At 36.2% G+C, this 27,822-nt stretch overlaps 1 pseudogene; it reads left to right on the forward strand.

Annotated features, from left to right (window-relative positions):
- Positions 1-21,709: 21,709 nt before the first annotated feature.
- LOC114027486 lies at positions 21,710-24,593 on the forward strand (annotated as a pseudogene).
- The last annotated feature ends 3,229 nt before the right edge of the window (positions 24,594-27,822 follow it).

A 27,822-nucleotide genomic window follows, 5' to 3' on the forward strand; every position in this document is an offset into this window, starting at 1 on the left:
GCACATGAAACTATAAACACCAAGATCACTTTTTAATAAACAATGTCCATCAACCTCAAAAAAAAAAGAGAAAGTAAAGTCCAATGAGGAGTTGGGGGGAGGAAATAAAAACAGGATTTAATGGAAGGACTGGAAGTGGTGATGGGAATTGAGAATAAACTTAAGAGGAGTAGTCAGAGGAAACAAAGAAAGGAGAAATTCCAACCCATGCTAGAATTCATTCCATACTTTTATTTTTGTATTTATATCTTCAGTGCTTTTCACATAGTAAGCACATAAATATTTTTGTTTTTCATTCATTCCCCTCTTTTTTTTCCTTCCTCTTACCTATTTAGCCCTCCCCTTGCCCTTGTCATTTACGCAATCTTTCATTTGAATTGTTTGGGGAGTATAATATTCCAAGCATGCTTCACAACCCTATATTATTACCACAGCCTTTGTTGCAGGGAGAAGTTTGGAGTCATTAACAGGAAAATGTGATTTGGGGGTGTCACTAAATCTACATCCGAGAATAGTACCATCATATCATCTTCAGGGGATATTCATTTGAATGCAAAGAAAAGTAACTGAATTTTTAAAGGCTGCTTACTTGAATTACTCTCTGAAACACATTCTTGCTTTGTAATATGACAGTTAAATAAAGTCATGTGGAGAATGTCTGCTATCTTCTATGGCAGCTGCTGACTGTGTTTTAAGCAGGAACCAAAGCTTCAACCTTGTGTGCCTCCGTCGGTAACAGGGGTTTTTAAAGTGTGCCTGACTGATAACCTTGATGTGCCAAGTGATACCCAGCAGGGAAGTGGAGCAAGGAAATCATTTACTGATCATGCATTCCATGGAGGGCAAAGGGAGACATAGGAACAATGGCTAGGAGTGAGGGAGGGGGATACAAGAGGACAAATGGAAAAGTTCTCTTTGCATACTTCCATGACAAGTATAGATGACTTCCATACACATACAAGTTCTCCTCAGGGAAAACTTCCCTGCTTTTAGAAACTGACAGACACTTTTATCTTGCCCTTGCTCAGTAATAAATTCCTTCTGTCCTCCTGTGAACCTGGGATGCTTAATTGTGTGCATCTATGGGGACTCACTGTGACATCCACATATAAGCTCAAAATTTGTACCATGTTTAGATTGCCTGAGAGTTATGCCTGGTGAGATGGAAACCAATATTTTCTCTAGTCTTTTTAACATTTCTAGTCTTTCTTAAAATGTGTCTGCCCTCTTTGGAAAGATTTATTGAAACAGAGGATGGAACTCAAAGAAGATCTATCTATCTGCCCAAGCCCAACCACTCAATCATCTGCTATTTTTCCCTCTTCCTCACTTGCCACATTCAATTAGCTCCCAAATATTGTGGATTTGCCTTCAAAATATATTTTTGATCCTTCCCTTCCCTTTCATGTTTACTATAGTTACCCCTATTCAGGCCCTCATAAGATTTTTCTGATTTGTTGTAATCATCTCCAACATGGCATTTTCCATGGTCTCCCATCTCTCTCCTCACTGTTCTATCATCTCCACCACTGCCTATAGAATTTTTCTAATGTGTGGATCTAATCATGTGACATTATCTTTTTCTAAACCATCAGTTGCTCCCAATTGTTTAACAAACAGAGTACAATTTCCTATCCTGGCATACTAGGCACAACACAATCTGTCTCCAACCTATTTTTCTAATCTAATACAGTTGTTCTTTCAAAGGCATTCATGTTGTATAAAAGGCCCCAGGACACTCTTCTTTCTTCAATTTTTTGTTATGTTACCCCACACAGACAAGCTGGGAACATGACTAACTGGCATCATCCAATTTGTTGTTCAACAATTTCTCTGCAAGCAAAGGGTTCACAAAGCTCAAAGACTGAAGAAGTTCATTTATAGGCCAAAGAAAACAATAGGGACCATCACAGATAGGGGACTGGACCTGTGTTTTATAGGGAATTCTTGAGTGAGAAAACTTCTATCAATATGACTTGATATCTTCTCTGTAACTTATAGTCATAGATCAAAAGTTCTTAACCTGGAGTCTGTGAACTTTTAAAAAATATTTTTTGAGAATTTTATTTTGATATAAATGGTTTCCTTTGTAACCATACGAATTTTACTTTATGCGTTTAAAAGCATTATTTCGAAGTTTTGTCAGATTGCCAACGAGGCCCATGATACAAAAGAAAAAAAGTTTAAAAAATGTCCAAGAGATTCCTAGAGTGCTGAGAGGTTAAGTGATTTGTCTAGGGTCACACAGCCAGCATATGTCAGAGGTGGGGATTGAACTTCCTGCCTTCAAGGCTATCTAACTATCCTTTATGACACACTATCTAATCACAGAGCTAATGTAAAATAATGACACCTATGTTACTACCTGTATCCTTCTTTACCCAGTTTCTTCACCATTCAGTGCAGAGACACCTGCCTGCAGTTTTCTAGTGATAGATTGGCCTTCTTTTTCAGCTTTTAGTGAAAAGTATCCTAACCAAAGCCCAGTCCCAAAGTTTCAGGAGATATTCCAGAATTCTCGTGCTAGCCAAAGACATTTCATTTCTTTGCATCTAGGCCTAATTTAAGGACAAACAAAATGATCTATTCTGGATTACTCCCCCCTCTTTTTTAACTTTTTTTTTTTTTTTTACAGTTTTGCCAACTTCTGGCTTATATGAGCCCCAGTAATCAGAAACACACCTGTCTCCACCTATTCTAGATAGGATTTCATTCCTTTATACCCAGTTGATTGAAGGTAACTCCATGGTCCTATGTCTCCTCTCCCTAAGCACCTGGATGGTATGAATGCTACCTGAAATAACAGCTCCTATAAATCATGGTTTCAGTAGAGACCCTTTTTCCCTCACTGTTGACATTCATATATCTGAACCAGTAACAACTAGGAAGAGTTATTCAAACTAATTAGAGCTGTTGATCTTGATATCTAGGGTAGGGAGGTTAAGTAGGTTTGAAGCAAGTTTACCAATATACAATTGATACATTTCCCTTACTCCCACAATGAGAATCAAGAAAAGAAAAATATTTTCAGTCTGCATTATGTTTATCTTCTATTTTTTATTGTCAAATACTTTATGTTCCAAACAAACTGGACCACTCTCTATTCTTATATTGCCTTCTCCTATTTCTGGGATGACGTTATCACTGCTTTCCAAACCTATAGTGAATTCCTTCTTCCCACAATCACATTTCCACCTCCTGAAATCTTTTTCTTCATCCCAAGCCTATCTTATGTACTCTGATTCCCTCAACCAGAGATATTTCTCCCTTCTTAAATTTCTCACAGTACTTTGATAGTATTTCTCTTTTGGAGTTGTCACATTGTATTATATTGTATTATATTGTGTTATCTTATATCACATCATATCATATTATATTATTATATTATATGAAATTATATTCTATTATAGTCATTTATGTCTCATTTCTCCTGTAAGATTGTAATGAGCCAATGTATACCATGCCAATGTATCATGATGACCTCTAAATTCAACTCTCCCAGTTCTAAAGCAGGTAATTTGAAAAGATTAAGAGAAAAACCATGCTTCTATTTGTGGGATTAAAAAAAAAGACATGAGGTCACATCTTCTACATAGTCTAAGGTATACTCTGTTTATCAAAATTACCTAGATCCTGAAGTAGAGATTTAGACTTAGGCAACTGGGAAAGGAAAATACTACTTTGAATAAAGAAATGTATTGCCTTGAAAGAGGTTTGAAAATTAAAGTAACTTTTCCTGGTTATTTTACCACAATCATACATGAGATCCTGAATTTCTTTTTGACACAAAATAACTCAGTCCTGGGGATAAAGAAAAAAACAAACAGGCTCAACACAATGCATTTTCTTTAAATGTATGAAAGTCTTCTTTTAATAATGTGATGAATATATTGCTTGGAACAGAAACTCCACCTTGTAGCCTCTAGCTTAATTCATCAAACAGCCAGTTAGCCACATAATACACAGGAGAACAAACTTATACCAGTGGATACCATCCAAATGTATTTTTTTAAATGTCCCTCCCAAAAATGCCTGTCCAGTGACTTTACTGTTAACCTCTGTAATTTCATAACTGTATTATACTGACTTCCAGCTTTCCTAAAGGATATTATCAAATTTTAATTAGATTAAGTCAGAAGGACCAGAAATGAACAGGAGTGGTATCTGAAATTTGCCCAGTTCTCCACTAGAAGAGATGGATCCCCTCCTTCTCCCTCTTAAGAAAAACATATTATTACTTGGCCTTGAAGTATTATGACCATAAACTGATAAAATTATCCAGAAAGGCTGCAGAGACATCAGAATATTCCCAGTTTAAATAGCAATATGTTGAAGAATAAATTTCCATTTTTAGTAGCTTGGTTCCACTTTCAATAACCCCTAAAGGGCAATGTTGCTCAATATATCTTTGTGAGGACCAATTCATGGCTGTTTAGTATGTTTCTTTAAACAGCTAATGTTCATTGGCTTATCTGCCTTTTGAAAACACAAATGCTGTGTGAAATCAAATGTCTTTGGTTGATTAGTACCTACAGGGAAAGGGGTGGGGGGCAGAGAGAGGCTGGGGGGTTCTTCACAGTTTGTTGGAAGCCCTTAGCTGGCACATTTACATGATAAATGGCTTCATGAACAAACAGTTAAGCTCTATTCTTAGTCATTAAAAACTGGCAGTGTTTTAAAGTTTATTGAGTTTTGAGAAGTCTCATACTTCCAATGAAACAGGTGACATTAGCAGGTTGTAGTGTTTCTCTGCCCAAGAAATAAGTTGTGGCAAATTGTCCCTTTAAGAATACAAGCTCAGAATCAGACCTAAAAGCATTCTCAAGGATCACCTACTCCAGTCCTCTCATTTTACAGAAAAGGAAACTGACACCAACATATTTGAAATAACATAGGAATGGAGACTATAACATTGCAATTCATCAAATCTAGTCATAATTTGGCCAGCAAAAATATTAGAGATGTTTATACCCAATGTTATTTAAAGACATGAATTCCACAGCCCTATCCACAGCTATTTATCAATCAAATATCATTCTCCACAGTTTAAAGAGCTATAATAAATTCTTCAGGTTATCCCTAGTGTGATTAAGTGGGTAAAACACAATATTTCTCCCTTGGGTTAAACTACTATGGGTGGGAAAACCTGAGACATAGAGAAGTCAAGTGACTTCCCTCAAATCACACAGTCCTTTAGAATACTTGAAACTAAATGTAAGACAAATTCTTGCTACTGGACTCAATGGGGCATCCATCTAAAGGAGAGTTCTTAAATTTCTTGTGTGTCATGAAATCTTTCCCAGTCAGACAGAAGCTATGGATCACTTCTCAAAGTAATGTTTTAAAAGGCATAAAATAAAATATAAAACACAACAGAGAAAACCAAATATACTGAAATGCAGTTATCAGAATGTTTTAAGTTCATGGACCCTTAGTTAACCTTGCTCTAAAGCAATGGTTAAAAAAAAAAAGGCTTCACTTATTTAAACTTACACATACTTGAATTTCACTATAATATGGTTTTTATTTAAAAACTTAGTTTAAAAACTCAGTTCCAGTTCATAATAGACCATCAATTTAATAACCAACCAAATGAACAAACTTTAGAAAGTGGCTTTGGAAAAAAAAACTACTTAAAAATAAAAAATATCTAAAAAGCTAGAGCATTATAATGTTCATTTCTCTCCACTCACAATGCATCCACACTAATTCACACCCTCAGTGCCTCTCTTGTGGAATGCAGATTCTTAATTAATGTCTCTAATTCCAATCTCTCCCTTCACAAAGAGCTGATGTGTGTGTGTGTGTGTGTGTGTGTGTGTGTGTGTGTGTGTGTGTGTCTGTTTGAGTTTCAGAAGGAAGGCTAGTGAGACTTCTCAACCCGGGAATGCCACCAACAACTTAGAAGGTCAGTGGGAAAAGTCTGTGACTGCAGTGAGAGAAGGAGCTAGGTCTCAGCCACAAGTCCCAAGCGTGGCCTCTGGGGCAGTGGCTGCCTCCTGAGCTCCTGGCTCACAGACTGAGTGGGAATCAAGTGATTGATCAGAGGGGGATTGCAGGGATCTCTCTGCCAGTGCTGAGGCAGGAATCTCTTGCTTTGCCTGTGCTTGGATCTGGGTCACAGTTCTGAGGGGTGGTCTTGGGGTGAGGAGGAGTGCTGGCATGGTGGAGCTTGTTGTGGTGGTGGAGAGGAAACACCTTGCCCCTTATCATACTGCCTTGGAGAAACTGAAAATTTACAGGTCCCTAGAACTATCTCTGAAAATAGCTGTACAAACCCCTGAAGCTTGGGACAGTACATTCTCCACATTGGAAGCAGACTTCTACCTTAACAAAGAGTTGAAAACTCGAGTAATTGACTGGGATCATGAGTAAGCAGTGCAAAAAGAGTGAGACTATATTATCTTACTTTGGTGACAAAGAAGATCAAAACATACAACCAGAAGAAGACAATGAAACCAAAACTCCTATATCCAAAGCTTCCAAAAAAAATGTGCATCAGTCCCAGGTCTTGGAAGATCTCAAAAGGGATTTTGAGAAGCAACTAAGAGAAGTAGAAGAAAAACTGGGAAGAGAAATGAGAGTGATGCAAGAAAATCATGAAAAACAAGTCAACAGCTTGCTAAAGGAGACCCAAAAAAATACTGAAGAAAATAACACCTTAAAAAATAGCCTAACCCAAATGGTAAAAGAGGTCCAAAAAGCTAATGAGGAGAAGAATGTCCTAAAAAACAAAATTGGCCAAATGGAAAAGGAAGTCCAAAAGCTTACTGAAGAAAATGCTTCCTTAAAAATTAGAATAGAGCAATTGGAAGCTAGTGACTTTATGAAGAATCAAGACACTGTAAAACAAATCCAAAAGAATGAAAAATTAGAAAACAATGTGAAATATCTCATTGGAAAAACAACTGACCTGGAAAATAGATCCAGGAGAGAGAATTTAAAAATTATTGGACTGTCTGAAAGTCATGATCAAAAAAAGAGCCTAGACATCATCTTTCAAGAAATCATCAAGGAAAACTGCCCTGATATTTTAGAACCAGAGGGCAAAATAGAAATTGAAAAAAAATCCACCGATCTCCTACTGAAAGAGATCCCCAAAGGAAAACTCCCAGGAATATTGTGGCCAAATTCCAGAGTTTCCAGGTCAAGGAGAAAATATTGCAAGCAGCCAGAAAGAAACAATTCAAGTATTGTGGAAACACAATCAGGATAACACAAGATTTAGCAGCTTCTCCATTAAGGGACTACAGGGCATGGAATATAATATTCCTGAGGGCAAAGGAGATAGGATTACAACCAAGAATCACCCACCCAGCCAAACTGAGCATAATCTTTCAGGGGAAAAAATGGTTATTCAGTGAAATAGGGGACTTTCAAGCATTCTTGAGGAAAAGATCAGAGCTGAATAGAAAATTTGACTTTCAAATACAAGACTCAAACGGAACATGAAGAGGTAAACAGGAAAGAGAAATCATAAGAGACTTATTAAGGTTGAACTGTTCATATTCCTTCATGGAAAGATGATATTTGTAACTCATGAGACCTTTGTCAGTTTTAGGGTAGTTAAAGGGAAAAAAATTATATGTATGTAGATTAGATAGATAGATAGATAGATAGATAGAGGGCACAGGGTGAGTTGAAGATGAAGGGGTCATATCTGGAGAACAAAATTAAGGGGTGAGAGAGGATTATACTAGGAGAAGGAGAAAGGGAGAGGTAGAACGGGGTAAATTATCTTACAAAAAAACAGAAAAGAAAAGGTTCTTACAGTGGAGGGGAAATGGGGGAAGGTGAGAGGGATTGAGTGAATCTTATTCTCTAGGATTTGACTTGAGTAGGGAATAACATACACACTCAATTGGGTATGAAAATCTGTCTTACCCTACAGGAAAATAGGGGAGAAAGGGGACGAGAGAGTAGGGGGATGATAGAGAGGAGGGCAGATTGGGAAAGGGAGTAATCAGAAACAAATACTTCTGAGGAGGGACAGGGTCAAAAGAAAGAATAGAATAAATGGGGGAGGGCAGGACAGGATTAAGGGAAATAGAGTTAGTTTCTCACAGCATGTCTACTATGGAAGTGTTTTGCATAACTGCACATGTATAAACTATATTGAGTTGCTTGCCTTTTCAATAAGGGTGGGTGGGGAGGGAGGAAGGGAGAAAATTTGGAACCCAAAGTTTTAAAAACATATGTTTTAAAAAATGTTTTCACATGCTACTGGGAAATAAGAAATATAGGAAACTGGGTACAGAAATCTTTCCTGCCATTCAGGAAAATAGAAGGGGAAAGGGATAAGAGAAGGGGGGAGAGAGATAGAAGGGAAGGCAGACTAAGGGAAGGGGTATTCAGAATGCATGCCATCTTGAGGTGGGGGGAGGGCAAGATGGGGTGAAAATTTGGAACTCAAAATCTTGTGGAAGTAAATGTTGAAAGCTAAAAATAAATAAATTTACTAATAAAAAAAAAGAAGGAAGGCTGGCTTATTTGGACCATACAGTACAGTATGCAGAGTGATATCAAATAAAACTGGAGACTTAGACTGGGACAAGTTTGTGAAGGGTTTTAGAAGTTAGAGAGGAGGTTTTTCCCCCTTGAGACAACAGGAAATCAAAGGAGTTTATTAAGTAGGTAATTGACATTACCAATTATGTACCTATGGAAAATCAGTAGAAAGAGTGGGCATGCACGTATTCTCCATAGGTGTAATTCCTCTGATGAGCAGGTAATGCTTTTGGTCTCTTTCTGCATCCTATCCTTTGAGGTTCTCTTACATAGCTAAGGCTCTCTGTTAGGGATGATTTCTCCTATCGGTTGAGGTGTTACAAGACAGTATCAATACTAGAGGAGGAGGCAAGAGGAATCCTCTCCATCGTACTCTAGAAGAGACTCAAGGGAAAAAGAGAAGGCCAATTATTCCTAAAGAACTAGGCTCTCCACCCATAACTGACTCTCTTCTTGAAAATTGCTCTTGCTTTTAAAAAAAAATAGGTTTTTATGTCTATTGTTTTCTGTATTATCATAGTTTTCCCCAGTGTCCCTCTTCTTCCTCCTTCCTGGAAAGACAAACAATAACAAATGGTATTTTTGGACCAAAGAAAATGAAAGAAAAAGGAGAAAACCAACACAACTGATCAATACATTGGAAAAGTCCAGAAATACGTTCAATGTGCAAAACTTTTAGACTTCTTACATCTGTGAAGGGAGGGATTGGGAACCAAGAAACCCGAAGCAACTCCATTTTGTCTATAATTCCTCTAGTCTGTCTCTGACCCTATTTGCACTGTAGCCCCTGCCCTTGCTTATGATCTTCCTTGTTGATGAAACAGCAAGTATCTGGGACAGTTCTATTTATGAAGGCAGGGTTATAAAAAATAGCTAACTCAAACCACTACCTTCACTGTCACATGTCCCCAACTTTATCCCAAGTCCCCAGCAATAAGCCCTGTCTAATCAAGAGGTGTCAATAACAACTTCACCTCCTGCTTAATTAAAACCTCTAAAAGCCTTATCCTTTTGTTCTTTCAGGGAGCCTCTGACCCCACGGTTGGGGCTACCTTTCTGGTGAACTCAATAAACTCTTGGTGGTTCCTAAACTTTCTGATTCTGATTCTGGTTTGTTCCAAGACCAACAATTTTACCCAGAGAAGTGTTCTCCCCTACCTCTTTTTTCAAATTATGCTTGTTTATAATTTTGCAAAATTCACTTCTGACTTTTTGGTGTGTGGTTGATGTAGTTACTGTGTATATTGTTTTCTTGGTTCTACTATATTTCATTCTGCATCAGTTCATGTACATCATTCTACCCTTGTCTTTATTAATCACATTCATCATTCTCCTACAGTACAGTAATATTCCATTACATTCACATACCACAATCTGTTTAGCCATCCCTCAATGAATGCAATTCTTTGCTATTACAAAAAGTGTTGCTATAATAAGGTTGGTGTTGGTGTATCTAGGGTATTCTTCCTATCATAGATTTCCTTGGGGTATGAGCCCAGTAATGGAATCTCAAGTCAGAGTATAAACATTTTAACTAACTTAATTTTCATAATTCTGAGTTGCTTTCCAAAGTGGTTGTACCAATTCACTGTTTCACCAACAAGGCATCAATGTGCCTATCTTCTGACAACCACCCCAATACTGACTACTGCCATTTTTTGTCATCTTTGCCCGTTTACAGAGTTGAATTGAGTTGAAACCTCTGGACTGTTGTAATTTGCATTTCTCTTACTTTTAGTGATTTGCTTGTTCTTTTTTTGAAAGGCCACCAGATGCATGGGCAATCCTTCAACCAGCCAATAACCAGCCTACAATAACACCAAGTGGACTGAGGAATCTTCATTCCCTAAAGGAGCAGAAAACTATAAATACTTCCTTATACTTCTTCATACCCATCACTCAAAGTGTGAAACAGGTACAGTCTGTAGAACATGCAAATTGACTACTTCAGAGTCTCAAAGGAAAGGACTCATTCTTGGGTTTACCTGCCTGTTGCACCCAGAAATCTTACTACTCAGTCAGTCAACAAACACTTAATTAAGTGCCTACTACATGCTAGGTCACTGTGCTAAATATCAAGGATATAAAGGTGAATGACAACCCCTGCACTTGAAGAACTCATAATCTAAGGGGAGAGATAACATACAAATAATTTTGTACTAAAAAGCTACATTTAGATTAAGTGAAATTTACACACACTGGCTCTGGGATCATCAGTGACCCAAATACATTTCTAAGACTGAGTTACATAAAATTTCCTAATCTACATCTGTAGAAGGGGTTTCTATAACAGAACTCTATACAACAATTTCAAGAGTGAAAGATGCTAATAAGTGGAGAATCAGAAAAGGCATCCTGCAGGGGGTGACCTCTGGGAAGTTCTTAAGAGGAGGTATAGCAGTGGGGAATGGAATGCTAGATGCAGGAAAGAGCTTGCATGTAAATTTGACTAGAGTTTGGGAAGATTAGGTAGAAGAGAACCAGAAAGCAGAAAGTTTTGAGTGTCAAAATGAGTTTGTATTTTATTTCAAGGACAATTGGGAGCCACTAAAGATTTCTCAGTAGAGTGGTGACGAGTCAGACCAGTGCTGTGAAATACCAGCTTGACAGCTGTGAGTAGGGTGAATTGGAAAGGAAGGAACTTAAAACAAGGAGATGAATTAGAATGCTATTTTAGTAATCCATTGGAGAGTATAAAGACAAGGTAAGAAAGGTAGAAGAACCAAGAGCGATTGGTGCCACAGAAGCCAAAGAAGATAGGGGAATGTCAATGGAAGGGAATATCGAGGAGCGGATAAAGAAAATGAGACCCTGAGAAGCTGAATTTTATATAGGTTCACAAACAGCCCAGTCCCTAACTGTAAGTCCAGTTTTCTAACTCCTCATGCTTCTTCTCCAAATTCTATATCATCAGATCTTTAAGTCACAAAATGAGTATGTGGGTATATTAGTGCCACCAAGACATTTAAGCAAGCTCCAGGCAAAAGTAACTAATCATTTACCTGATTCCATATAAGGTATATTAAGGTTCAACCAGTCTTAGCCCATTCTCCAAGGTATCTAATGGCTTCCCAGTGCTAGTTTGATTGGTGTTTGATTTTTTTCCAGACACGGAATTTTTATTTCCAAAAAGGAAGAAAGATTCAAAGCTATTTTTTTCTCATAATTTTCTAAGTGTCTGTAATGGACTGATCATGAAAAAAAATCCTTATGGTAAACTTCTCATGAGTTTACCTGATAATAGGTGTTTAATTTGAATGATATTCAAAATCATTCATTTGTCATGTAAAATGTAAAGAATATATGTAAACTGCTGATAATATTTTCTCTAATTAATCATTGTTACCAAATTCATCACCTCTCTTCAAAACCATTTTGAATTATCACTATTCAAATGTAGATTTATGACTTTCTCTAATTATTATGTTCCAGTATTTTTCACTGAATAATGCATTTAACTCTTCTATAGAATATTAAAGTTCAAGCTGTTAGCATTTTTGTTAATATTTAAAATGTTTCAAGAATCCTGCCAATGACCCAAAAAAAGACAAAAAAAAAGCACTGCTAACCAAAAAAGAAAAAAAAAAGCAAAAATTGAGAGTGTTTAGCATTAATTCCTGGGACAAGTGTGGGATTCTATTTTATTTTACAGCTGACAATAGTAGAACAGAAATAGCCACAATTGCTTTACAAAAGTTCAAGGGAGCACAGAAATGCTCTGCATCAGAAGGGTGCACAATTTTCTTTCACCTCTTTTGCTTTCTGTGCTGTCTCTCCTCCAACTAATCTATACCACATGACCACCATCTGGGAAATTTTGAGTCTCTCAAGACTGCCAGTCAAATGTCACGTGTGGATTGAGCATCTTCAGGGTGCATGACATTGTCCTAAGCATTTGGATTAGGAAAAATGAACATCTCCCAGTCCACAAGGGGAAGAGAAAGATGCTCCTTCAAAATTATACACAACTTACTTTACCAAGATCCAGGAGCCCTAGGATGACTACTGAGAATGGCAAATATATGATTCTAGGAAGCTTTGTATTTAGAAGATGTCAACTCACATTCCAGTTTTGCTACTTCCTAGCTGCATGATCTTGAGTGAATTATTTCACCTCTTTTTTTAAAGTTGTTTTTTAATTTTTAGGCAGTTGGAGTTAAGTGACTTGCCCAGGGTCACACAGCTAGTAAGTGTCAAGTGTTTGGTCTGAGGCTGGATTTGAACTCAGGTCCTCCTGACTTAAGGGCGGGTGCTCTATCCACTGTACCACCTAGCTGCCCCTATTTCACCTCTTTAGGTCTCTATTTCCTCATATGCAAAATTAGGAAGTGGAATTAGTTGACCTTCTAAATCTGTAATCCTAGTTTCCATTGAAGGGAATTGTGGAATAATTGACTGGAGAGGAAGTGTAGGGTAATGAAAAGAACTGACTGTCATTGGAATCAGAATCAAGAAAGAATCTAGTTTGAATCCTATCTATGAACAGTGATAGACTTGTGATCTTAGGCAAGTTACTCTATCTCTGTGAGTCCCAGTTTCATCTACTAAATCAGCATTATGACATCTATAGCATGTACCCATGAGGGTGGCAGTAGGCCTTCAATTAGATAAACTACATGAAATGCTTTGCAATGCATACAGTACAATATAAATACAAGATCAATCTAACTATCCACAAAGGAACACAAAAGTAGATAAAGAAAGAAAACTAGTATATAGTTGGATGAATAGCTGATAGTATATATGTGTATTATATATATAGTATATATGTATATGTGTGTGTATATATATATACACACATACACACACATATCTATATCTATATCTATCTATCTATCTATATATATATGTCTATATCTATCTATATATAACAGGTAATGAAGATCAACAATGAACTTGGCCTAGAATTTAGGTTGAGGGAAAAAAATCAGGCTAGATTGAATTCAGAAAATTGAGTAACATGCTCAATTATCCCAAGCATTACCCTATACAGAAATCTAACTTTTTATTTTTTTTCTTTTTAACAATCAGTAGTCTTCCAGTGATGGCATATGGATAAAATCAGGAACTTTATAGTCTTAAGGAATAAAAATTATGAGTCACTCAAAAAGCAAGGGAGATATAATTGATGGGAAGCATCTACAACATATAACCAATAACAACTGATACTAAAAAGTTATGCAAAAAATACCAACAAAGATGTATGTGTAAAAAAAAGGAGGTAGGGTAACAGATGGAAAGCCATTGCTACACAGGTACCCACATGATGTCAAGAGACCTAGAGGAAGGCCCTACATCATGTTAAATGGACATTATGGATCCCCTGTGTAAGATTTATGGAAAAAAACATGAATAAGTTTCATATATATATATATATATATTATATTACACTCAGCAGTAGTACTGGAGAGAGGGCCTTATATCTATGAGATCACAAATTCATTGAATTACTTAATGTCAGCTTTTATAATTATTTGCCCAATTGGGATAGTACCATGTTTAATATGAAGATTGTCAAGTCCTGAGATGCACAATATTTTCTACTGGGATTTGGATGGGTCCAGTTGAAAAATATTATCCCACCGTGGAGACTTAATTTTTATGTGTGGACAAAATACTAACTGTGGAATTAGAGGACCTGGGTTCAAATTATGCCTCTGGTGATTACTGCTTGTCTGATTGACAGTAAACCACAAAATCTTTCTGGATCTTAGTTACTTCAACTATGAAATGAGGAGGTTGAATTAGATGTTCCCTAAGGTTCATTCTGGTTCTAGATTTATGATCCTATGACTGAGCATGAACAGGGATTAAAGAAAGAATTGTGTTTCCTTAAACAGGAGAGGACTGAATTCCAGAATAACCCAGAATAGAGAAAATGAACTAATTCCAATGACCAGACCTAGAAGAGCTTTAGTCAGATAAAGGGAGGGGGGAAATGAGGAAGATAAAGGCTTAGTTCCTTTCACTTGGTTTACAGGACCAGGGTTATGCTTTGTATTTGTCTGCGGGAAAAATCTGGTGTTGCTAGTAACCCCATTCTTAAGGTTTAATGATTGTTTTGTTTTGTTTTATCACACTTGGGATTTTGTTCATGTAATGAGCTCTCAGTGAAGAATATATCTCTACCAAGGGAGATCAGCACTTTCTTTGAAATATATCAATTTAGAGAGTTACCTGAGGCACTGAGACATTAAGTGACTTGCTTCAGTGACCTGAACCCAGGTCTTCCTGACTTCAAGGCCAGATTTCTATCCTCTTGGCCATTTTTGCTTTCTATTTTCTGCTATCAATTACTGATAATTACAAAAAAAAATGATTCTTGAGTCTACTAAGTTTATAGTACTTCAAGGAATTGAGATCTAAGGAAGAGGTGGGAGGGAAGAGCCTTTACACAGATTAATTGATGAAAATCATAGTGTGTTTCTTCCTTTGTCTTTATGATTTGTCTTCTCCTCTAAAAGCATTTTTTTTTCTCTTTTCTACATGTCTCAGGCACTAACTAGCATACCAAAACCACTTTGGGCCTCAGTGGCACCTATTAAATGATTAGAGTAGGTTAAGTGATCCCCAAAGTCCTACTAAGGACAACAAATAACAACAATGATCCTAATTCCACTTGCTTCTTTTTGAGCACTTTTGATTTACCCTAGGACTAGCCTGCTAGTTGGAAACTGTTTCCAAATTACCAGTTATATGGACAAATGTGAATTGGTGACTTACCAACAATAATTTAATAGAAAGGGTAAGAGAATAGTGCACACTCCTTTGCCTGCATTAATGTTTTATTAGATCTTGTGCTTTGGAGTTTTTGTTATTGTTTTTTGTTTTGTTTTGTTTTTTCATATTCTGGAAAGAAAATATATAGTTGTAACCTCTTGATTTATCATTTCTGAAAAAAGATATGTTCCCAAAAGGATAATGACACCAATAAAAAGAATAAACCCCATTGTAAATGCATGTATCCAGGAAACAAGGAATGATTAAGTCAACTGAAATTATTTCTGGTATTCAGTTTTAAAGATTTTTTTGGGCTGGTGACTTATGGTAAAGTATGATGAATATTCAGTCAGCTCTTGGTGCCTGGACAGAGAAGATTAAAAGATTCTTCATTAGATCATGTTGACTCTCAAATAGGGAATGAAAATTTGGAAATGAAAGAAAGCATATTAATATTACATGTGGGGACATATAGGATAAAATGGAAATATTGATGAGGTTTCCAAAAAAATATTTATAAAAAGTTGTTTTTTTTTTAAACCACAGCTATGTGGCAAATTTGGAACCCATGGAAAATCTTTCAAGGAAAATAAGTGGTGCAATGAATAAATCACTGGGCCTAGAGTCAGGAAGACCTAAGTTCAAATCCAACCTCAGACACTTACTAACTATGTGACCATGGGCAAGTCACTTAACCCTGTTTGCCTCAGTTTCATTACCTGTAAAATATGATGAAAAGGGGAATGGCAAACCATTCCAGTATCTTTGTCAAGAACACCCCAAATGATGTTACTAAGAGTTGGACACAACTGAACAACAACAACAAAAAGGATATAAAATGCAATGTGTCCTAGTTTGTGTAGTGTGTAGGTAAGAGTACACATCTGAGCATTCTTTAAGTTGAGAACTGGGGTTTCTTCTTGTGTGTGTCTTCTCCATTTGTGTCTTCCAGAACTGAGTTTCTCTGATGAATCTTTATCTGCAAATGGTTTGTGATTCTGCCAAGGAATGACAGGAAATGAACTTCTGGGACTCTCTGATTTAGGGGTTTAATTGATAGCCTCCTCCATTTTCTGAACTGAATTTACCTGAGTTCACATAGAAAAGAAATAATGAGTGGAATCTCATTTTAACCACTCTGAAAACTTCTAAGCCAATGCAGAGTTCTTCTTGACTAGGCAATTTCACTGAATAATAGGTTAGTTTTCAATTCTTAAAAGTGATTTTAATATGTAAATGATTTGTGAAGCTTTCAGTTGTTATCCCTAGGCATTATCTACAATAATCCACATTACTTAACACAAAAATTTCAAAATAAATGCTTTTCTAGTAAAATTCATCTATATATAAAAAAGAGGTATAGCTATTGAGGCAGTTTTTGACTGGATACTTGCTCCATTAAACTGTAAGCTTCTTGAAAGCAAGTACCATTTTAGTCTTTCTTTGTATCCCCAGCACTCAGTACAATGTCTGGCACTTATCCATGTTTATAGACTCACTGACTAACATTTGCCCAGAGAAAGGAAAGAGTGATTTCTCCCAGACCACACCTTTTTGCTACTCTTGGATCATCTTGAAGTTGGACTTATTAGAGCCTTCCCTCCGAGATTACTTTCCATCTATTCCACCTAGAAAAGTAGGTAGATAGCTAGGTATGTAGGTAGGTAGGTAGGTAGGTAGGTAGGTAGGTAGGTAGGTAGGTAGATAGGTAGGTAGGCAGGTAGGAGGGTATGTAGATGGATGGATAGATAGATAGATAGATAGATAGATAGATAGATAGATAGATAGATAGATGGATGGATACAGATAGAGATGCGTAAATGGGTGTTTATACATGCATATATATGTTTATATACACATGATACTTACGTATCATGCATAATTATTTGTATATTGTCATCTCCATTAGAAAGTGAGCTTTTGATGGACCATGATTTTGTCTTTCTTTGAATCCCTATTGCTTAGAACTGTGCCTGGAATGTTATAAGAGCATAGTAAATGCTTCTGACTAAATAAATGAATGACTGATTTTTCCTAATGCCAATAAATAGTAGTTATTAATAAAATCATCATTATAAAATATTCTAATACACATTGTTCATCAAGACACAAATTAAGGATAGTTTTAACCAGAGATAGGGATGTCTGACCTTTATAAATTCTGTGTATTCCCTGACTATCTAGTGGCATCTTCCACTAATACCCTCATTCTAACCCCAAACAATTAGTATAAAATTAGGAAATGCACAAAATTCATAATCAATTAGATATTTTATATCAGGGGAAACATTTTCCAAGGCATGGGTTGAATTAGAATTTATAAAGAAAATAAAAGGACAAAAATTAATTTATTTAAAAAAAAAACTAGGGCAAGATGTCAGAGAAAAGGCAGCAATTCATCTGAGCTCTCCCCCAAATCCCTCCAAACACCTTCAAATAATGCCATAAAACAATTCCTGGAGAAGCAAAACCCACAAAAGGATAAGGCAAAATATTTTTTCAACCAAAGACAGCTTAGAAGGTGAGCAGGAAAAGTCTGTTGCACCTGGGTGAAAGTGGAACACAGTCTAGCCCAGGCCATGTCTTGTCCCAGCAAACTAGAAGCAGGCCTTGGGAACCACTGAATAAGGAGTGACAGTGGCTGCCTCCAGAACTCTAAGCCCACAGATGATAAAGAGTTGAACAACTGGTCAGAAGGAAATTACAGGGATCTCTTTGCTAGCACTGAGGCAGGACCCTGTCACTTTGCCCTTACTCAGATCTGGATCACAGACCTGGTGGTAGTCCCAGGGCAAGGAGGAACACTAGCACACCAGAACTTATTTGCCACAGTGTATCTGAGATCCTGGTCACCATTCCATGGCAGAAAAGAGTACTTGTGGTTGCTCACAAACCAGAGCACAGGACATAAGAGGAGTAAAATACCTCTCCTTAGAGCATACCACCTTGGAAGAACTGAAAACTTACAAGACCCTAGTAGTATCTCTGAAAACATCTACACAAAACCCCTGAAGCTTGGGAGAGTGAACCTTTCACCCTGGAAGCAGAACCCTAGGCTGGGAAAATAAGCAAATAACAGAAAAAAAATCTAACCATAGGAAATTACTATTGTGACAAGGAAGATCAAAATACACACTCAGAAGAAGATAATAAAGTCAAAACTCCTATATCCAAAGCCTCCAAGACAAATGTGAATTGGTCTCAGGCCATGGAAAAGCTCAAAAAGGATTTTGAAAATCAAGTAAGAATGATAGAGGAAAAATTGGGAAGAGAAATGAGAGTGATGCAAAAAAAAATCATGAAAAATAAGTCAAGAGCTTGATAAAGGAGACACAAATAATGTTGAAGATAATAACACCTAAAAAAACAGACAAGGGCAAATGGTAAAAATGGTACAAAAAGCCAATGAGGAGAAGAATATCTTAAAAAGCAGAAGTGACCAAATGGAAAAAGAGGCACAAAAATTCACTGAAGAAAAAAATAACTCCTTAAAAGTAGGAGCAGGACTTGGGAACCACTGAAGAAAATAATTCCTTAAAAAAATGGAATTTAGCAAATAAAAGTTAATGACTATATAAAAAAACTTAAAAACAATAAAAGAAAACAAAATGAATGAAAAAATAGAAGACAATGTGAAATATCTCATTGTAAAAATAACTGACCTGGAAAATAGATCCAGGAGACAGAATTTTAAAAGTATTGTACTACCTGAAAGCCATGATCAAAAAAGCCTAGACATCATCTTTCAAGTAATTATCAAGGAAAACTGCCCCGATATTCTAGAACCTGAGGATAAAATAGAAATTGAAATAATCTACCAATCATCTCCTGAAAGATGTCCCAAAATGAAAATTCCCAAGAATATTATATCCAAATCACAGAACTCTTAGATCAAGAAAAAAATATTACAAGTAGCCAGAAAGAAACAATTCAAGTATGGTGGAGCCACAGTCAAGATAACACAAGATTTAGCAGTGTCTACATTAAAGGGTCGGAGGGCTTGGAATATGATATTCTGGAGGGCAAAAGAGCTAGGATTACAACAAAAATCACATACCCAGTAAAACTGAGTAAAATCCTTTAGGTATAAAAGTGGACATTCAATGAATTAGAGAACTTTCAAGAATTCTTGGTGAAAAGATCAGAACTGAATAGAAAATTTGACTTTCAAATACAAGACTCGAGAGAAGCATAAAAAGGTAATCAGGAAATGGAAATCATAAGGGACTTAATAAGGTTAAACCATTCACATTCCTACATGGGAAGATGGCACTTGTAGCTCATAAGAACTTTCTCATTATTAGGGCAGTTAGAAGAAGTACATGTAGACATAGGGTATGTGTGTGAATTGAATATGAAGGTATAATATCTAAAAACATAAAATGTGGGGGTGAGAGAGAAATGTATTAGGAGAAAGGGAAAGAGAGAGGTACAATGGGACAAATTATCTCACATAAAAGAGGCAAGAAAACGCTTTTACAGTGGAGAGGAAGAGTGGGAGGTGAAGTGGAGTGAGTGAACCTTACTCTCATCAGAATTGGCTCAAAGAGGGAATAACATACATACTCAACTGGGTATAGAAATCTATCTTACCCTACAGGAAAGTAGGAGCTAAGGGAACAAGAAAAAGGTCAGAGTGATACAAGGCAGGGCAGATTTGGGGAGGGGATAGTTAGAAGTAAAACACATTTAAGGAGTGACAGCATGAAAGGAAAGAGAGAATAGAATAAATGGAGGGGGAAGGGAAATACAGTTAGCAATAGTAAATGTGGGGAAAAAATTGAAGCAAATTTCTCTGATAAAGGCCTAATTTCTCAAACATATAGAGAACTGAGCCAAAATTATAAAAATAAAAGCCGTTCCTCACTTGCCAAATGATTAAAAGATACCAACAGTTTTCAGGTGAAGTAATCAAAGGTATCTACAGCCATATGAAAAAAAATGCTCTAACTCACTATTGATTGGAAAAATGCAAATAAGAACAATTCTGAGGTGCTACTCATTTCCATTAGATTGTCTGATAGGACAGAAAAGAAAAATGACCAGTGTTGGAGGGGATGTGGGAAAAATGAGTCATTAATGTATTGCTTGTGGAGTTGTGGAATGATTCAACCATTCTGTAGAACAATTTGGAACTATACCTAAAGGACCATAAAGCCATGCATATGCCCTTTGACCTAGCAATACCATTACCAGGTCTGTATCCCAAAAGAGATTAAAAAAAAAGGAAAAAGACCTATATGTACAAAAAAAATTTATAGCAGCTCTATTCTGGTGGCAAAGAATTGGAAATTGAGGGAATGACCATCAATTAGGGAATGGATGAACAAATTGTGGTATATGATTATGATGGAATACTACTTTTCTGTAAGAAATGATGAGCAGGATGCTCTCAGAAAAACCTTGAAAGACTTACATGAGCTGATGCAATGTGAAATTTACTGTGTACAAAGTAACAGCAATATTATAAGATGATCAGCTGTGAATGATTTAGCTATTCTTAGCAAAACAATGATCCAAGACAACTCCGAAGAACTTAGGATGAAAAATGCTATCCCTCCCCAGAGAAAGAACTGATGGTATCTGAATACAGATAAAAGCACATTTCTTTTTTTTACTTTTTTTTTTTTGAGGTTTTGTTTTTGGTCTATGTTTTCTTTTATAACATGACTCAAAGGGAAATATTTTGCATAACTACACATGTATAACCTATATAGAATTGTTTGCCTTCTCAATGAGGGGGAGAGGTGGGAAGGGAGGAAGGGAGAGAGTTTGCAATTCAAAGTTTTAGAAATGAATGTTAGAAATTGTTTTTACATGTAACTGGGGAAAAAACACTAAGTAAATTTAAAAAAAATAACCTGCCAGCAGACTGATAGACACATAGAATTGAGTTGAGTTGAAGCATATCACCAGTTCCAACAGCATTTTAGAGAGACTTAGTTCTCAACAATGTTCTTTCAATAAGTGAATAAATACTCATAAAAATAGACCGTACCCAGATTAACAGAATGAGAAATAAAGAATTTAAATAACCAAATCTCAGGGAAAAAGTAATTGAACAAGAAACAAATGAATTCTTATGAAAAAAAAAGTCTGGAGCCAAATGGATTTACAAACCAATTCTATCAAACATTTAAAGAACAATTAATTCCAATATTACACAAAATTTGCAAAAATAGGAAACAAAAGATTTCTACCAAATCCCTTCTATGACACAAGCATGTTCTTTATACCTAAACCAGACAAAATCAAATGGATAAATAAAACTGTAGAGCAACATCCCTGAGTTATATTCCTGAAAAAGTTTTAGGTAAAATATTAGCAAAGACATCTGCCTGACTAGAAGGCAGACTACTTACCTCCTTCCAGCTACACTAGCAAAAACCTGATATTTTCACTAATCCAAATAATAATATAGAAATCCAATGAAAGAAGTGAATACTTCTAGCCCAGCATTGTATAAAACAGCCAGACGCCAATGGAAATTAGGAAAGGGGACCATCCCAGTGAAGTGACCAAAAACACAACAAGAAACAGGATACCTGTAGCTTGCAAGGTTAGTGTCACGAAGCATCAAGAACACAGAATTCCCCTGAGAATGCCACAGGGTGATCAAAAAATCCTTGATTGGGGACAGTAGAAGTCAGCACAACAACCAAAGTGAGATCAAGCAAGGCAAAGCACTCCACCAAAAAATGTAACATGTCCCTGACCTGATGCCATAATTTCAAGAACTAAAGTTAACAAGATGAGTAAATGAAATAAATTAGTGAATTACACACACACACACACAATAACAACTGCAAGCAGAGACTTAAAGAAAAAATTAACAAAGAATAGTTAGAATAAATTAAACAAGGGGTAAAAAATGAAATAAAATCAGTTAAGAAAAGAATTGGAAAGAGAAGTAGCTTAGAATAGATAGTGATAAACATTACCCAAGGAATAGAATCCTTGAAAACCTGAATACGAAAAAAAAAAAAAAAAACTACAGAAACCTAGAGACCACCAGAAGTATAAGATCAGAATCAAGCTATTTTCATAGAAGAAAATGTAAGATATCTTATTTCAAAATAATTTAACTCTAAAGCAAGCCAAAGAAATGTGATATAAGAATCACTGGACTTTCTGAGAGTAATTTAAAAAAAAAACCTGGATGCAGTATTTCAAGAAATCACAAATAAAAACACTTAAGATTTTTTAGAACCAGAGGGCAAAATGAAGAAAGTACTTTACAGTTATTTTCTGAAAAAAAGAAAAAAAAACAGAAGAAAATATGCAAGAAATTTCACAGTCACAATGCAGAACTCCAAAAGAAAAAAAAAAAGAAAATTCAAAGAAAACATTGAGCAAACATCCAACAAGAAGTAGTTCAAGTACCAAAGGACAACAAACAGTATCATGTAAGACCCAGCAGCTTCTAAAAATGAGAGGAAATCTTGGAATATAACATCCCGGGAGTTAAAAGAGAAAAGTTAACAACCAATAATAACTTATCAGTTAAAGATGAGTATAATTCGACAGTAGGGAAAAAAATTGACTTGGAATGAAATAGGGGACTTTCAAGCATTTCTGATGAAAAGACCAGAGCAGAATAGCACCAATGAAATACAAACAGAAGAACTCAGAGAAGTCTAGAAAGTTAAACTTATTTGAACAACAGAAAGGAGTTATTGACATTATAACAGAACCTTAATGTCTTCAATGGCTATTGAGGAAGTTAAATGAGGGAGAAAAACAATTCTCAAAGTGAACCAGTTCTCTTTTGAGACTTTGAAGAATGGAAAGAAGCATGAGGGTAAAAGGAGAAAGATTAAAGAAGAACTAGAAGTGGAACTTACTATTTCTCATAACTGGAGATCATTATAAGAAGAACATATAAATGTGGAGGAAGAGGTAGAAAAACTGGGTATCAGAAGAAGGTAACTCTTAGTTGAAGCAGACAAAGAAGGGTTGAACACACACATATCACAAAAAAGTTTCATATAGAAGTACATCAAACTCAACAAGGCAAAAAGCAGAGATAGGAAGTAGAGGTTAAAAGGATGATACACTAGAAAGGGAGAAAACTGAGCTCTCCAAGAGCAAGGACAGTTGTTTGTTTTGTTTTGTTTTTCCTTGTTTGCTTGTTTGTTTTTCTTTTTATATCTAGTGCTCAGCACATAATGGACACTTAGTAAATGCTAGGTCACTGACTAACCAGGCAGGCCTTCCAGCCAAGGGATCTGGGTGATCTCTCTAGGCTCCTGCCATCCCCCAAAGTCAGGAGGCAGCCCCAGGGACATGGGGTGAAGTGAGGCTCTGTGTGGTTTTTATACTGGAAGACATCGATCTCGCTGCCAACGAACTCAGCCATCTATGATAAATTTCAGAGACCATTGCTTTAATGAGCTAGACAGGACATTAGTGTGGAATGTCAGAGAAGGCCACTGAAAAGTTGATCAAATAGCTGCTAAAGAAGAATGGATCTCAGAGGAGACAACCCTGACATCCTCCTCTCATGGTTGCTTATAAGGTCCTGATCACAGCTGGATTAACCCTGCTCTCTGCCTACTTTGTGATTCAGCCCTACAGCCTTTTACCACCTGAACAAGTGCCCTCTGGGGCTCATACCTGGCACTCATATCTGGCACTCTCTGATCCACCAGGCTGTTATCCCTGCCCATTGCCAAGAGGTATATGCTTGAAAATAAGGAATTTATTCTTTGGCTAATTATAATGAGACACTAAGTGATGATGAATACTTAGAATGTGATGGCTGGTGAAAAACAGACTGCAACCCGAACAATTTCACCATTCCTCCTAACTGCACTGGCTGTGCATTGTTTATAGGCCTCCAGGTGGTGCCAACCTTGACACAATTGCCCCCCAAATTTGAGAAACTCCAGCCTCTGTTGATCAAAACTGACATCCAAGGAACTTCAGCTTTTTCAATGCCAGTACACAGAGTTGACAGAAAGGAATATTAGCCTTGTGGTTGAGTTGTTTTCCTCATCAACATTTCCCTTTGATTTTCCCATGGAGCAAATCTCTACATCATTCTACATCAACTCTTCCCTGTGTTTAGTTCCTTGCCATTTCCCAAAGATGTCTCCTTGAAAAACTGCTTTGTTGCCCACCAACTACCTGTACTAGGGAGTAAGATGCACGTAGTGCACAATCTATGTGTCATTAGCAGTGGTGAGTGCATCATGCACCTCACCCCTCCTACTGAGTGCAGAAAGTACTATAATACTGTGATGATGCAGCTGGAGCCAGGGGACATTGGCTATGCTAGTGTGGATCATTGGAAGATAAGAATTGGACCAAGAGAAACAGAACCCTTGGTGATATGTGATGGAACCACCCACTCAGAAATATAGAGAAACAGGATTTTGTCCCAGGAGAACCTGGTAGAACTGAAAAGAAGATCAGGTTGATTGGGTGGATGGGGCAGGAAATTTTAAAAAAAAGAGCAAAACAAAAAAAAGGGGGATTAAAAGGGGCAGGAAGGGGAGAAAGAGAAAAGAAAAAAAACTAGACACTAAGAAAACATCAGATTGCATCTTGGACATTCAAGATTGTTTGAACAAATTGTATTATATAGATGCAATAAAATATTATTGTATTATAAGCAATGATGAAAGAGAGGGTTTCAGGGAATTTTGTTTAGTATTCACTGATTCAGAGTGAAGAAAGCAGAACTAAAAGAATAATTTTTACAATTTTTACACTGATGAAAATACAAATAACAATGAAAGACTTAAGAATTCTGATCAATGCAATAACCAACCATAATTCTATCAACAGATGAAGAAGAATGTTACCCACTTATCCACCTCCTGACAAAGAGGTTATAGACTCAATAGGCAAAATGAGACAAACATTTTAGACATGGGCAATGTGAGAAGTCATTTTCTTCATCAATAAACATTAATTACAGAATGTTTTTTCTTCTTTCTTATGGAGTAGGGGGAGAAACAAATTCTTGTCAATTGAAAAATAATAGTAATAATTTAAAAAATAAGTGGAGGGCAAAGAAGAAGAAATGCCAGCCTCATCAAAATCATTGTCACTTCCAACTCAATGTATTTGCCATTGTGCTCCTATTGGAAATGACAGTCAATCCTCAGCATTTGCATGTTAAACTTTTGGGACTTCAAGCATTCCTGTGATTTTACTAGTAACCTCATTTTCATTGATAACTGCAATTCATGGCTATACAGAATAAAAGGTTAAAAATGATTGTGTCATTAAGTTTCCAAGCTTGAAGGGTGGCTTGGCATAATTAACCAGCTGGGTACAGACACTGAGGCTGCCAGTTTCATCATCAATTACACCCTGAAGGTTAAGCATCAACTTATTTTTGCTATGTTCCCACACTCCAAGACCCTTAAGAATCTCAAAACTGCACACAAAGCAGACATTGCTGATAGTTTATTTCAAGTTGGTGTATCCTTCACCATCTCCAAGGCCATCCACATGCCATGAAGGACAGAGTGTTTGGAATGATGTTGAGACCTCACCAGTCTTGGAGTTTTCTGGAGCTACACCAGTCTCAGAGTGTCCCAACAGCAGTGACTAAAAAGCTCAGCAATTTCTCTCTTGGTTTTCTGAGGGCAGCCAGGGTCAAGAGATTTACAGCAGTATATATACACAGTACAATGCCCTCACACCACCATCTGATACACTGGAAGGTAAGATTCAGTTTAAAAAAAAAGTTTTAGTTTTAAAATTTTTACTTGTTGCAGTGTTTATGGTACTGTAGATTTCATATGCTATGAAAAGTGAGTATTATTTGAAATTAATTTTTTTAATTGAGATACCACAAAAATCACAGAATTCTAGGGAATTACTAGTAAGGAAAAATGTTTTGAACGTTACCAGTTTTATTTTGTCTACTAGATTTTATGGATTATTTCATGGTTACTGTTAGAAAAAGTTCATATTATCAAAATTAATTTTTTTACAAAGAATCATATCTAGAAAAGTGTATTTTCAGCAATCTCTAGCAAAAGATTATAGTTTGTTGTGGGTAAGGGAATATAATCCTCTATTTCCCATAGGTTTGATGTTTCAACATTCATGTTTTTGTCCTTCAATCCTCTTTCTAGGAATGTTACCCATTTGAAAGTTGAAGATTGACTGTACTTTCATGTCCCCATATACATCTCTCCATATCTATATTCCTATCTCTCTTATTGTGATTCCAATGCACCAAAGAAAATGCTATCTCCATGTCCAAGATAAATCCCTATGCAAATTAAGATGAGGAAATGACTGCCTCCTCCTCTAAGACAATAACTTCCAGGATGCCTAGCCAGCCTCTAGATGACTCCTCTTCAGTTTGCAGAATTGGTCCCTCTCAATTATGTAAAGTCATATAGATAATTTTGATTATATGAAATTGAAAAGCTTTTTCACAAACCAAACTAATACAACAAAAATAAAAAGGAAAATAGGAAAATGGGAAAAACATTTTAAAGCAAGTTTCACTGATAAAGCCTCACTTTTCAAATGTAGGGGGAACTGAGACAAATTTATAAAAATAAGAGTCATTTCCCAGTTGATAAATGGCCAAAGGATATGAACACGCAGTTTTCAAAACAAGAAATCAAAGAAATAAATAGTTGCTTGAAAAAAAATGCTCTGAATCACTACTGATTAGAGAAGTGCAAATTAAAACAATTTTGACATACTCACTCACACCTATTATATTAGCTAAAATTACACACACACAAAAAGAAAATGACAAAGGCTGTAGGTGATGTGGAAAAATTGGGGCACTATGGCACTGTTGGTAGAAATGTGAACAAGTTGAACCATTTTAGAGAACAATTTGGAACTATGCCCAAACGGCTATAAAATTGTGCATACCCTTTGGCCCAGCAATACCATTAATAGGTCTATATTCCAAAGAGGTCAAAGAAAAGGGAAAAGGACCAATTTGTACAAAAATGTTATATTTTATTTTTGTGGTGGCACAAAATCAGAATGGCAGGATTCCTGTCAACTGAGGAATGTCTGAACAATTTGTGGTATATGGTTATTATGGAACACTATTGTGCCTTAAGAAATGATGAGCAAGATGGCTTAAGAAAAACTTGGGAAGACTTATATGAATTCAATCCAAGTGAAGAGAGCAAAACCAGGAGAATATTGTACATAGTAACAGCAATATTGTAAGGGCGATCAACTGTGAAACTTAGCTATTCTGATCAAGACAATCCAAGATAATTCCAAAAGACATATGATGAAAAAATGCTATCCACCTCCAGAGACAGTACTGACAAACTCTGAATATAGATTGAAACATACTTTTTTTCTATTTTCTTTATTTTTAGTTTAATTTTGTTTGTTTTCTTTTCCAATATGGCTAATACGGAAGTATGTTTTGTGTGACTTCACTTGTATAATCAATATCAAATTGCTTGCCTTCTCAAGATAAAGAAGGTGGGGAAGGAGGAAGAAAATTTAGAACTTGACATTTTAAAAAATGATTTTTTAAAAAATTTTACATATAATTGGGAAACATTTTACAATATAAAGAGAATTTTAAAAATAATTGGCCCCTCTCAAATGACTTGCTACATATGTAGGCCACTTGATTCT

The sequence above is a fragment of the Vombatus ursinus genome, unplaced genomic scaffold (genome assembly GCF_900497805.2).
Source record: "Vombatus ursinus unplaced genomic scaffold, bare-nosed wombat genome assembly UNPS02014861.1, whole genome shotgun sequence".
NCBI lineage: Eukaryota > Metazoa > Chordata > Mammalia > Diprotodontia > Vombatidae > Vombatus > Vombatus ursinus.